General features: G+C 45.9%; 1 long non-coding RNA gene across 1 annotated transcript; it reads left to right on the plus strand.

Moving 5' to 3' along the window:
* The first annotated feature begins 12,919 nt into the window (after positions 1-12,919).
* On the plus strand, positions 12,920-13,293 carry LOC124701776. The gene is made up of 3 exons (XR_007002223.1): positions 12,920-12,956; positions 13,068-13,151; positions 13,238-13,293. It is a non-coding gene; the product is annotated as an uncharacterized LOC124701776 (long non-coding RNA).
* Positions 13,294-13,576: the final 283 nt, after the last annotated feature.

Below are 13,576 nucleotides of genomic sequence, written 5' to 3' on the forward strand. Positions count from 1 at the left end.
AGTGAATTCAATTAACTGGAGTATTAGCATTCTCCCCGTAGTTGTTAGCATGTACATTTGCAACTGAAAAGAGAAGCTCTGATTGAGATGTATCCCAATGATTATTACCAGAAAATAATACAGTATGGATCAAATGAAAATAAAGCCAAGAGTTAACTAGTCATTCCACTAGTTCATCAGAAGAGGTTAGTAACGTTCAGCTAAATCCATCACTATAATTTGAACCTTGAAATTAATCAAATGAAAATAATATGGAGTGAATTCCAAAGGCACCATCATGTTTGTTTCCTAGGTGCCCTTAGCACTAGCTCACAGAGATAGTTCCTCATGACATCTCGGGTAACTTTAACAGGTTTTATCTCTATTGTCCCTTTTTCTCTGTTTTTACTCTTTTTAACCGCTGGAGTTTCCTTAATAAACGCCCATGTCCCAATCTTGCCATCAAATGTGACTAAGCCATCTTTACCATACCTTGGCCTGGCAACCGCAGTTAAGAACATCACTTTTCCAATGCTATTCTTATTCTTCACTGTGCGCAAGGGTTTAGGTTCTTGAGGGTGTAGATAGTACGTGTTCCTCTCCCTAGTCATAATGAACCATTTCTCGTCTATGTGGACCATGTTGTCCATATCCTTGAATGTTGGCTGGGAAGATGTCAAGGAGTTCTCATCGAGCATAGCGAGGCAGAATTTTAATCTCTGGATCTTGTTACCTTCTGTCAGCAACGGCTTCAGGCTGTTAGTGTGGCGCTTCAACTCTCCCCACTTAAACCTTAAGTGTAAGGTTGAGCGCTTAACACCCAAAGACTTTGCTAGAGATCGAATCGTTCTCCTTTTATTCAGTGGGATTGTTGTTACCCTCGAGAGTTCCAAATCTTTTCTCTTACGGCCAACATGTCCCTTCCTTTGGTTTGATACATCAACTCTTAGCCCTTTTTCAATCTGCTCCTGGGCTGTTGTCCAAATCCTCCCAACTGTCCGTATGCTTGTGTTCAGCATGCTTGCTATGAGTAGTTTATCCTTTGTTTGAAACCCTCCATCTCGTCTTTTGATCACTTCCAAGGCAAAATAGGCACCATATCTTTCCTCATTTGTCAGTTCCTTTCTGGAATGGCGAGGGACACCATCCAAGCCTATCTGCTGCTCTTGCATCTCTTCATCGGGTTGATCGGGGACATCATCCAAACCCGTCTCCTGCTCTTGCATCTCTTCATCGGGTCTATCAGGGACATCATCCAAGACTGTCTTCTGCTCTTGCATCTCTTCATCGGGTCTATCAGGGACATCATCCAAGACTGTCTTCTGCTCTTGCATCTCTTCATCGCATCGATCGGGGACATCATCCAAGACTCTCTTCTGCTCTTGCATCTCTTCATCGCGTCGATCGGGGACATCATCCAAGACTCTCTGTTGTGATGGATTTAAGTTGAGATCAAGTACACCATCCAACCCTCTCATCTGTGTTGGGCTGAAGTTGAGATCAAGTACACCAGGCATTCCTGTCGGCTGTGCTGGACTGAAGTTGAGATCAAGTACACCATGCATGCCTCTCAGCTGCTCTAGCATATCTTCATCAGGTTGATCATGGACACCATCTTGAGCTTCATCAATCTCAGCATGTGCTCTCATCCGAGGGAATTCAACCATGTAGGTCAGTACACATGCCTGTAACAGAGTGAGATTGGGGCATGCCATGCTTTATTTCTTGAATGCAATAATACACCATTTGAATTGAGCTTGCTTGCTTACCGTGTACCAAAGGTTCAAAGAAGATATCATTTTTGCGCATCCGGTTATATTTCCACACATCCAATGCGTCAAGAGGTAGTTTCTTCCTCCTGGAAACAATCTGATGTAGTGTGCCTCCAGCAATTTCCTCCGACAAATAGCTGTGTATTCATAAGAAAAAATTAACTTCACCACCATCCTTTACAAATCACATCTATAATTGCTCAAGGCAGAAGTAGAAATAAATTGAAACATACGCATTGGAGAGAACTATTAGTTCATCAATTTTGAGACTTCTCTTGTTCTCTCGTACTTCCAGCATTCTCATTCTCTTGCTATTGCCTGATGAGGACATCCCTACCTCACTACTACCTCCGTCATTAACAAATGAAGATGAACCTGCTGTGAAGCTCAAGTCCAATGAAGTTCGGATTGGACCAATTACAAGAGCTCGTGCGAAGCTACTTAAACAACAGGTGAACTTGTTTCTAAACGGTACTTTGATTGATGAGAACTTTATACCGCCTAAGTCCTATTACTTATGTATCATCGGGTATCAAGAGGAGACATGCATCGCACGAGGAGAGGAGCAACCGGACGTCAAGAAGGCCGTGAAGCCGGACATGGAGCTGGACATGAAGATATCTCATGGACGCGCGAGGGAGGAGCGGGAGGAATGCGCGAGAGGAGAAGAAGAAGTCCAGGCCGGTCCGGAACCCGGTCCGACCGGCCCCCGGACCGGCCAGCCCGGTCCACGGCCCGGCCGACCGGTCGTAAACCGGCCACCAACCGGAGGAGATTTATCGTACCGGGGCGAGACCGGAAACTTCGCAGTTTCCCGGTTTCCGACCGGTTGACCGGACCACCAACCGGACCGGCCGGTCCAGAACCCGGTCCGACCGGACCACAGACCGGACAGCCCGGTCCACAGCCCGGTCGACCGGATCCCAGACCGGACCAGTCCGAGTCTGTCTCGACCAGATCTATTCTGGGTCGGTTATTTTTGTATCTTTTCGACCAGAACTCGTCCCGGACACCTATATAAGTGCCCAGGACGCCCCCTAGTTGCTTTAGACCACGTTTAAGATAAACCCTAGTTCTTAGTTGTTTGCTCTGCAAAACTATTGAATTCCCTACACCATATTGCTTGGATATTGTGTAGATCCCGTTTAAGTCTTGTGTGATCTCGCTGTTCCATTGGGAATTAGACGGTTGCAACTTACCGCTTCGTGGTCGGCGGCTACGTGCGCAAGTGTGTGGAGTTGCGAATATCTTGCAGGGTTGAGAGCTCGTTGCATCCGGCGACGGGGACCAATCGAGAGATCTCGTTGCGTCATACAAGTTATCATCCACTACATCGTCGTGTTTCTCCGCTGCCATCACCCCGTGATCATCATCACCACCGTTGCTTATCGAGAAGATCGGGACACCCCTTATCATCTTGGTATCAGATTTCCAGTTTTCCTCGGTAAGCTTTCCACAATCCACCCCATAGTTGAGTTGTGAGTGTTGTCCTATCCAGAAAAAGCCATAAAAAGTTAGGGTTAGGGTTTGCCATCGCCTTAGATTGCACTAATTTCGAGTTTTAGTTGCTTTTCGTAGTTGTTTTTGCGTACCTTTATCTTTCTTCTAGTAGAATTGTTAGGGTTTGTGTTTTCTTTTCATCTAGTTTGTCATCTAGAGTCGGTTTTTGTTTACTCCGAGTCCACATAGCATACGGTGTGTTTGTCCAAACCATAGCTACAGCCTTTCGATATACGTGACTAGGAACTTCCCCAGAAGAGACTAGTTTTACCGCTCGACAGGCTGCTCATTAGGGTGTTGGTGCTTTGCATATCTTGTTGGCCGTGTTATCAAGGAGTTGAGTCTTAAAAAAAAAAGAGAAAATTGAAAAGAAGCAAAAAGAGCTACATAGCTGCGTGTGTTATACAAAAAGAAAAATACAAAAAGAAAAGTGTCGTGCTAGTTGAATCAAGTGAAAGGCCTAAGTTTTCTTTACTCGCACTTGTAGTTGAGCAATCTTGTGCCTGTCTCGTTGAGCTTTGCTAGCGTCTCTCTTGTGCATTGCAACCTTTCCCACATATAGTTGCATTGCCCCATTATATCGCCTTGTGTGAGTATCATTGGTTGTCTACGGTCAGCGCTAGAGCTGGTTATTGGTGCAAATAGGTAGCCTACCTACAGCCCCACATATATCCTGCTTTGTCGTGTGATTGTTCTTATACCCTTGATATTCGCTTCGCTACATCCGTGCACTAGTTGTTACTACAAGTGGTAAGCAACACTAATTTACTTTGGAACGGTAAGATTTCCTTTTCTTATCAGTTTTTGAGTGAGTTGTGAGAGTACCACCATATATTTTTGATTTAGTGCACTAACCTACTAATCATGTCTGCTAGTGATACTAAGATTGTTAATCAGGAAAACAAGAATTCGGCGGATATCATCACATGGAGGGAGTATGAAGCTCTTCGTAACGAGATGCGACGTGAATTCCGCACTAAGGATGATGAGCTTAAGGGTACGGTTGACGAGATCAAACGGACGTTGGATGCTACTAATGTCACCGTCACTCGGTTTGGCTGATCAAATGATCGATATACGAGCGCAATCTTGCCGATATGCGCCTCGCTATTGAGAATTTGACTGCACAACAACAACAAGACGATGATGAAGACCCCGAGCTTGAAGATGACGTACACAATGCTCGTGGTGCGCCTCGTGGTCATCGTCCGCGTGGTTGGGCTCCACTTGGCCGTAATGGTCGTGGGCAAGATGAAGAAGATGGATTGGGTAAGCCCAAGTTTTCCATACCCAAGTTTGAAGGAGGAGCTGATGTTGAAGAATATCTCACTTGGGAGCTCAAGATTGAGAAGTTATGGAGTTTACATCCCAACTACTGCGAAGATAAGAAGATCAAGCTTGCTTCTTCGAATTTGATGGTTATGCATTACGTTGGTGGGATTCTTTGATTCGTAACCGCGACGAAGATGGTGCACAACCTATCCGTACATGGCGTGCGATGAAGGAAGTTATGACTTCTCGTTTTGTGCCTACAAATTACATGCGGAATATATTTGATAAGCTAACACTATTGAGGCAAGGTGTGAAGACTGTTGATGAGTACTACATGGAGATGGAGATGCTTATGCGAGCGTGGTCGTGTCCGTGAGTCTCTAGAGATGACAATGCAGCGTTTTCTCAATGGATTGAAGTATGACGTTAAAGGCATTGTTCGTCATTACACCTACACCGATATGAATCAATTGTTACATCATGCAAGAGAAGCTGAATCACGGTTGGTTGAAGAAGCAAAGGTTAAAGGACGTGCTACGGGAGCTGGGCGTTTTACACCCCGCGCGCCCTCTACGGCGCCGGCACCGTCGACGCGCTCCGTTCCTTACTCTACTCCGCCTAGTAAACCGGTCTCCAATGTATCTAATGCAAAGAAGTCCGAATCTGCGGCAAGTACGAGTGTTTCTGGTGTGTCTACAACGCGCAACTGCGATATGCTTTGCCATACATGTGGTGGCAAGGGTCACTTCAAGAGAGATTGTCCTAACCGCAAAGTCATGTTTATCAATGAGGACAATGAGTATGAGACTGGAGATGATGTTGATCCAAATGCTCCAGACGATGATGCCTATGACACTGATGGTGAAGATGCATATCCTTCGATGCTCGTACCATTGTTGTGTCGCAGCGTGCTCTTAATGTGTTGCCTAGTGCATCTACTCGGCGTTGCAATTTGTTCCAAACCAAAGCTTTGGTTGGTCCTGACAAGGCTTGCAAGGTCATTATTGATGGCGGGAGTTGCCGCAATTTAGCAAGCAAGGAGTTATGCACCAAGCTGAAGTTGAAGTACCTACCGCACCCGCATCCATATTATATTCAGTGGTTGAGCGACAATGGTGAGATGAAGGTAAACCATATGGTGCGTGTTGAGTTTGAGATTGGACCGTATAAGGATTGCATTGATTTTGATGTGGTTCCTATGACGGTTTGTCACCTCTTATTGGGTCGGCCTTGGCTCTATGACCGTTACGTGCAACACAATGGCCGAGCCAATACATATCACTTGGAGTACAAGGGCAAGAAAATTAACTTACAGCCTATGTCACCACAACAGATTGTCAATGAGTCTCGTCAGAAGATTGAAGTGAATTTGGAGGATGCATCCATAGATAGGTGAGAGAATTGTAATGCCGTGAGTGATATAACGAAAAGTGAGAGAGTGAATTCCTTAGTCTCATTAGCCACCAAAGAAGACATGAGAGAATTTAGTGAGGATCCTACGGCCATGCCTCTTGTGCTTTTGTACGGGGGTACGGTTTTGGTTTCTAACGACATGACCCCTCTTCCTCTTGGTGTTTCTAGTGTTTTGCGGGAATTCGGCGACGTGTTTCCGGAGGAGGTACCCGCAGGACTACCACCATTGCGAGGTATTGAGCATCAAATTGACTTGATTCCCGGAGCATCGCTGCCCAATAGGGCGCCATATCGCACTAATCCCGAAGAGACGAAGGAGATACGGAAGCAAGTACAAGCGCTACTCGACAAAGGTTATATTCGCATAAGCCTTAGTCCTTGTGCTTGTTCCTGTTATTCTAGTTCCTAAGAAAGATGGTACTTGGCGTATGTGCGTAGATTGTAGAGCTATAAACAACATTACTATTCGATGTCGTCATCCTATTCCCCGTTTAGAGGATATGCTAGATGAATTGAGTGGTGCTGTTGTGTTCTCTAAAATTGATTTGCGTAGTGGTTATCATCAAATTAGGATGAAAGAAGGGGATGAGTGGAAAACAGCCTTTAAAACAAAATTTGGTTTATATGAGTGGTTAGTAATGCCTTTTGGGTTAACTAATGCACCTAGCACTTTCATGAGACTAATGAACCATGTTTTGCGTGAATTTATTGGCAAATTTGTGGTTGTATACTTTGATGACATATTAATCTACAGCACGCAATGAATCTGATCATACTATACATATTCGACATGTTTTGCAAGTGTTGCGTGATAATAAACTCTATGGTAATCTTGAGAAGTGCACATTTTGCAAAGATAAGGTCATATTTCTGGGTTATGTTGTCTCTAAGCATGGAGTAGAAGTAGATGTGTCTAAAATTGAAGCTATTCAAAATTGGCCTACTCCCATGAATGTGAGTCAAGTTAGAAGTTTTCATGGTCTAGCTGGGTTTTATCGCCGTTTTGTGCCCAATTTTTCTACTATTGCTGCACCTTTGAATGAATTGACTAAAAAGGGTGTTGTCTTTGAGTGGGACGTTGCCCAAGATCATGCTTTTGATGAACTGAAACGATTGTTAACTTCTGCACCGTTGCTTGCACTTCCTGATTTCAATAAACAATTTGAGATTGAATGTGATGCTAGTGGTATTGGAATTGGTGGTGTGTTGATGCAAGAGGGTCGCCCAATTGCATATTTTTCTGAGAAATTATCTCGGTGCTAAGTTGAACTATCCTATATATGATAAAGAATTGTATGCTTTAATTAGAGTTCTTGAGGTTTGGCAACATTATTTGTGGCCAAAAGAATTTATCATACATTCGATCATGAAGCTTTAAAATACTCGAAAGCCCAATCTACTTTGCATAAGCGTTTAGCTAAGTGGGTTGAGTTCATTGAGTCTTTTCCATACATCATTAAACATAAGAAGGGAAAAGATAATATTGTTGCCTGATGCTCTATCTAGGAAGAATATGCTATTAACTCAACTTGATGTTAAAATTCCTGGTTTAGAGATACTATGTGATTTGTATGCTACTGATCATGATTTTGCTGAACCATATCGCTTATGTGCTCTTGGTAAAGCATGGGAAAAATATCACATACATGATGGGTTCTTGTTTAGAGCTAACAAACTATGTGTTCCGAGAATCGTCTGTGCGTTTGCTCTTATTGCAGGAATCACATGCTGGAGGTTTGATGGGTCATTTTGGGCGTGAGAAGACGCTACTCATGCTCGCTGATCATTTTTATTGGCCAAAGATGAGGCGGGACGTGGACAGGTATGTGAAGAGGTGCATTACTTGCAACAAGTCCAAGTCCAAGCTAAAGCCTCACGGTTTGTATACTCCGTTACCGGCACCTACTACACCTTGGGAAGATATTAGTATGGATTTTGTGTTGGGTTTGCCGCGTACTAAAAGGGGCCATGATTCTATATTTGTGGTAGTGGACAGATTTTCTAAGATGTCACACTTTATTGCCTGCCACAAAAGCGACGATGCGTCGCATATTGCTAACTTGTTTTTCAGGGAGATTGTTCGACTACATGGAGTCCCGAAGACTATTGTTTCTGATCGTGATGTGAAGTTCATGAGCTACTTACGGAAGACACTTTGGAGAAAGCTGGGGACAAAGCTACTGTTCGGTACTACTTGTCATCCCCAAGCCGATGGTCAAGCGAGGTGGTGAATCGAACCTTGTCACAAGCTGTTGAGATCCATGATCAAGAAGAACCTGAAGGAGTGGGAAGAGTGTTTGCCGCATGTGGAGTTTGCTTACAACGAGGCGGTACATTCTACCACGGAGCTGTGTTCTTTTGAGGTGGTGTATGGTTTCAAACCCATTACTCCACTTGACTTGTTGCCTTTACCCATACATGAGAGAGTTAATATGGAGGCATCCAAGAGGGCAGATTTTGTGCGTAAGATCCATGTGAAGACTAAAGAGTTGATCGAGAAGAAAGGCAAGAGCAATGCTGCAAGGATGAACAAGAAGCGCAAAGAGATGTTGTTCCGGCCTGGTGATATGAGTCCGGGTACATTTTCGCAAGGATAGGTTCCCGAAGCTGCGGAAGTCTAAGTTGAAGCCTCGTGGTGCTTGGTCCTTACAAAGTGCTTGCCAAGATCAATGATAATGCATACTCGATAGATCTTCCGAGTTGATGAGTTTGGTGTCAGTAATTCTTTCAATGTTGCTGATTTGACACCATATGACGGAGAAGACCTTGGAGCGTCGGGGTCGACGCCTTTTGAAGGGGGGGAGATGATGAGGACATCCCTACCTCACTACTACCTCCGTCATTAACAAATGAAGATGAACCTGCTGTGAAGCTCAAGTCCAATGAAGTTCGGATTGGACCAATTACAAGAGCTCGTGCGAAGCTACTTAAACAACAGGTGAACTTGTTTCTAAACGGTACTTTGATTGATGAGAACTTTATACTGCCTAAGTCCTATTACTTATGTATCATCGAGTATCAAGAGGAGACATGCATCGCACGAGGAGAGGAGCAGTTGGACGTCAAGAAGGCCGTGAAGGCTGGACATGGAGCTGGACATGAAGATATCTCATGGACGCGCGAGGGAGGAAGCGGGAGGAATGCGCGAGAGGAGAAGAAGAAGTCCAGGCCGGTCCAGAACCCGGTCCGACCGGCCCCCAGACCGGCCAGCCCGGTCCCTGGCCCGGTCGACCGGTCGTAAACCGGCCACCAACCGGAGGAGATTTATCGTACCGGGGCGAGACCGGAAACTTCGCAGTTTCCCGGTTTCCGACCGGTTGACCGGACCACCAACCGGACCGGCCGGTCCAGAACCCGGTCCGACCGGACCACAGACCGGACAGCCCGGTCCACAGCCCGGTCGACCGGATCCCGGACCGGACCAGTCCGAGTCTGTCTCGACCAGATCTATTCCGGGTCGGTTATTTTTGTATCTTTTCGACCAGAACTCGTCCCGGACACCTATATAAGTGCCCGGGACGCCCCCTAGTTGCTTTAGACCACGTTTAAGATAAACCCTAGTTCTTAGTTGTTTGCTCTGCAAAACTATTGAATTCCCTACACCATATTGCTTGGATATTGTGTAGATCCTGTTTAAGTCTTGTGTGATCTCGCTGTTCCATTGGGAATTAGACGGTTGCAACTTACCGCTTCGTGGTCGGCGGCTACGTGCGCAAGTGTGTGGAGTTGCGAATATCTTGCGGGGTTGAGAGCTGTTGCATGCGGCGACGGGGACCAATCGAGAGATCTCGTTGCGTCATACAAGTTATCATCCACTACATCGTCGTGTTTCTCCGCTGCCATCACCCCGTGATCATCATCACCACCGTTGCTTACTGAGAAGATCGGGACACCCCTTATCATTGCCTATCAAAGTAAACACAAAAACATTAAACAATAGAAGAAGGGCACCGTTTAAGAAGGGAATAGTTTATTGCTACTCTAGATACTAACAGTAAACACACAAACAGTACTAACATTGGAGTAGTTCAATATACTCTGAAGCATCAGATGAGCAAATAGTTCAAACTATTTTAATGAAATAGTTCAATGTACGGTGAAACATCGGATGAGCAAATAGTTCAAACAATTTTTATGGAATAGTTCAATATACTGTGACTTTTCTACAGGAGTAAGAAAGACCATGAATACTGTATCTTCATACTGTACCTGATGCTGCAATAGGTACAACTGTCTGTAGTTTCTTCATTCTCAGAATCTTTAGCAATCTTTAGCAGGGTGGAGCAGCAGCAACAACATCGACCTACACCGGCGCAGGGGAAAATCAAACAAGTGCTCAGACTAGGAGACACTTCAGTGGCGGCCCCGCTGGTTTTTGGTCACTCCGGCAGAGGCGAGCGGAGGACCACGATGGCCGGGCAAAACAAATGCCCAGCGCGAGGGGAAACAGCTCGTGGAAGATCTGAATTTCAGCATGACGATGTTGACGCCTCGGGAAAGCCTGAGGACGCGCGACGACGGCGAGCTCGAGCACGGCCGGAGTTGGAGCGGGGCCAGAGTTGGAGGGAGGCCGGAGTGGGAGCGGGGCCCGAGGAGTTGGCTCTAGGTGTGAAGGCCGTGACGGAGTTCCTGCGCGTGGCCGCCACCGAGCTCCAGCCCGTGCCCGCCGTGGAGCTCCAGCCCGTGTCCGCCGTGGAGCTCCAGCGCGTGGAGCTCGAGCTCGAGCGCGCCCTTCAAGTGGAGATGGAGAACGCGGACCTTCAAGGCGCGAAGGACGCTGAAGGGCGCGGAGGGCAGGGAGCTCCTTCCTCGCCGCCGTCGACGGCGGGCGGCGGGGAGGACGTCGGGGAGGACGAGCGGAAGATGGGATTTTGGAATCCCCACATTAAGGCTAAATTTCAGACGTTTTAGATTTACCAGGGGGTTATTTGCAAAAATGAAAATGAACTGCGGGTTGGCGTTTAATTATGGACGGAGGGAGTATAAATAACCTAGAAGGAATATGCATAGAAGTATTTGCCCATCTGTCTTCTGGATTTGTTGAAGTGCTATGACTAAAGTAAACAGAAGATAACGAGTAATTAGTTAGTGGAATACAGGAGGAACACTGGAAGACGACGTCCACAGAACATATGTCGTGGAACAGGCCGTTACAAGTAACACCACTAGTGACCTGGCTAGCACCACACGCTCCAAAATTTGCACACGATGCGAAGAGGACGACCGCCTCCGAGGTTGGTCCCAATTCTCATCGCCATCAGTTCTTTACATGCCGTCGACTCCGACTTCTGCATAACCTACCATTGTCGCAGATGACCTGGAGAAATAAAGCAGGTTGGTCAGATGCTTGGCATCAGAAATTGGTTAACTTATAGAAATGTTAGAAGTTTCAAAACTGTGTTACGGAAAACCATAGAGATAAAACAAACACTTCACACAATACCCCTAGTGTAAGCAAAAACGTGGAGTCATGCACGAAATAAGGTGACAAAGCACAAGTGACTAACCCATGTTGAATCGACAGAACTGGAATCCCGGTGCTTCCCAAGCCCCATGGAAAGTGCTCAAGAGGTGCTAACAGTATTATGGTTCCCACACAATTTTAACGCCAAGCTCACTCCTCTCCGTGCTTGGCAAAACAAACTCGATGATGGAATGGTCTCATTTCCCACCATGTCACATTTTATGGCTTAGCTTGGTTGGAAACTTGAATGCAGTTACGTGGGAGTTAAGTGAATCATTCATGGGGTGTGCTCCGGTGTCCCCCCCCTGGTGAACGACGTTCAGGTGGGATACCCGTTCGAGACGGTGGGGCCGTATTAGTTGCGTATAATTATACTCCACGTCATTTTCCACATAGATGATCGGATGCCACGTAGATATTGTACGTATCTTAGGTGAAGACGGTTTCCGCCGGCCCCACGTCATTAGAATCGGAGTTGGACCCGAAAATTACGTCGATCAGGTGGAGTTGATGCCGGCGATAGGCGGTGGTTACGGGGAAAATATTTGAATCCTTGCGTGTGCGCCATTGCTGGTTCTCCTTAGGGTTTGAAAGGTTCTATCGGGAGGGAGACGGCGGGGACGACGACGTTGGGAACGGCAAGGCGTAGCGGTTTCGTTCGTGTGCGCCATAGCTCATCCTCGTTAGGGTTTGGAAGGTTCTGTCCATCGGGAGGGAGACGGCAGGGAGGACGACGTTGGGGCGGCAAGGCGTAGCGCACGGCGACGAGGAGTCTGGGCAAGGTCGGACGTGGAGGCGGGAGGCGGATCCGGCGACGAGGAGTCTGGGGCAAGGTCGGACGTGGAGGCGGGAAGCGGATCCTGCGACGAGGAGGCTGTGCAAGGTCGGACGTGGAGGCGGGAGGTGGATCCGGCGACGAGGAGGCTGGGCAAGGATCGCACGCGGGTTGTTCCTGCTGCTACAGGCGGCGTTAGGGTTTGGCGGATCATTGTTGGTTCGTGGTAGGTAAAGTAATTGCATGTTCATGATTTGGTTGATGTTAGGGTTTGGGTTTCGAGCTCCTTTTTTGAGATGTACTTATTTTGGTTGTTACTTTGAACAGGCGATGGACGTTTCAGATTTGAGTGCAAGTTCAATGGAGTACGAAAGCGGAAATACAGATGAAGAGGAATTCAATATTTCGTCTGCCAACTATAATGCACCTCGTGAAGATGAACAAAGTTTGGGAGACGATGATGTCGACGAAAGTGTGAGTGAAACGGAAGTACTAGTTTTATTTAGTACTTGCATGTAAGTAGTTAAATACTGATTGTGCATATTTTTGCTAATAGATGGATGCGAGATGGTGTTGATGTAGAAGATGATAATGTAGAGCAAGAAGAAGATGTTGACACTGATAATGTGAGTTTGTAGTAATAATTGTGTGATTGCATAAAAATATGGAATGTCTGCTAATGTGAATTGATGTTGACATGGTTTAAAATGAATTAGATTCGAGTGATGTTCGGAGGAGGCAAGCTGATGACGAGAGATTGGACTGTGGTTTTGTTGATGAGGTATGCATTTTAATTTTATTAGGTGATATGTATGTTTAATTTATATTTAATAACTGAACAATGCATTTTATATAGTGGTGACATGGCCGTTAATATTTCTTGTTTGGTCAGGTCTTAGTTGGCGATAATTCTTCTTACGACTATTACGGTGATTCAGACTTGGAGACTATAGAAGAACCTGTTAGAAGAAGACATGTAAGATTTATGAATTTATTCGTTGTATGACTCGCGGCCATGGCGTTAAAAAAATTGTTTTAAATGTTATCCAATTGTGCATGCAGGTGAAATCAGTTGGTAAGAAAAAGAATGGATCAGAGGATGAAGATGAGAGTGATACGAAGAAAAGAGAAAGTTTTACTCGGGAAGTAATGGAGAAGACCTTTGTGTCCGAGGCAGCTGCATATACTTTTTATAATGGATATGCTCGACAAGAGGGATTCGGTGTAAGAAAGTTCAAGTTCAAAGAGACTAAGGGTGCTAACAAAATAGTTCGCGAGAAGGGTTTGTGTGTTCTCGGGAAGGAAAACGTAACAAGCAAGTTTCGACTATGGACAACCGCACTCGTAGGTTGAGACCTTTGTCACGTTGCAATTGTAAAGCGGAGTTGGATGTGAAGCTTG

The sequence above is a fragment of the Lolium rigidum genome, chromosome 3, assembly GCF_022539505.1.
Source record: "Lolium rigidum isolate FL_2022 chromosome 3, APGP_CSIRO_Lrig_0.1, whole genome shotgun sequence".
NCBI lineage: Eukaryota > Viridiplantae > Streptophyta > Magnoliopsida > Poales > Poaceae > Lolium > Lolium rigidum.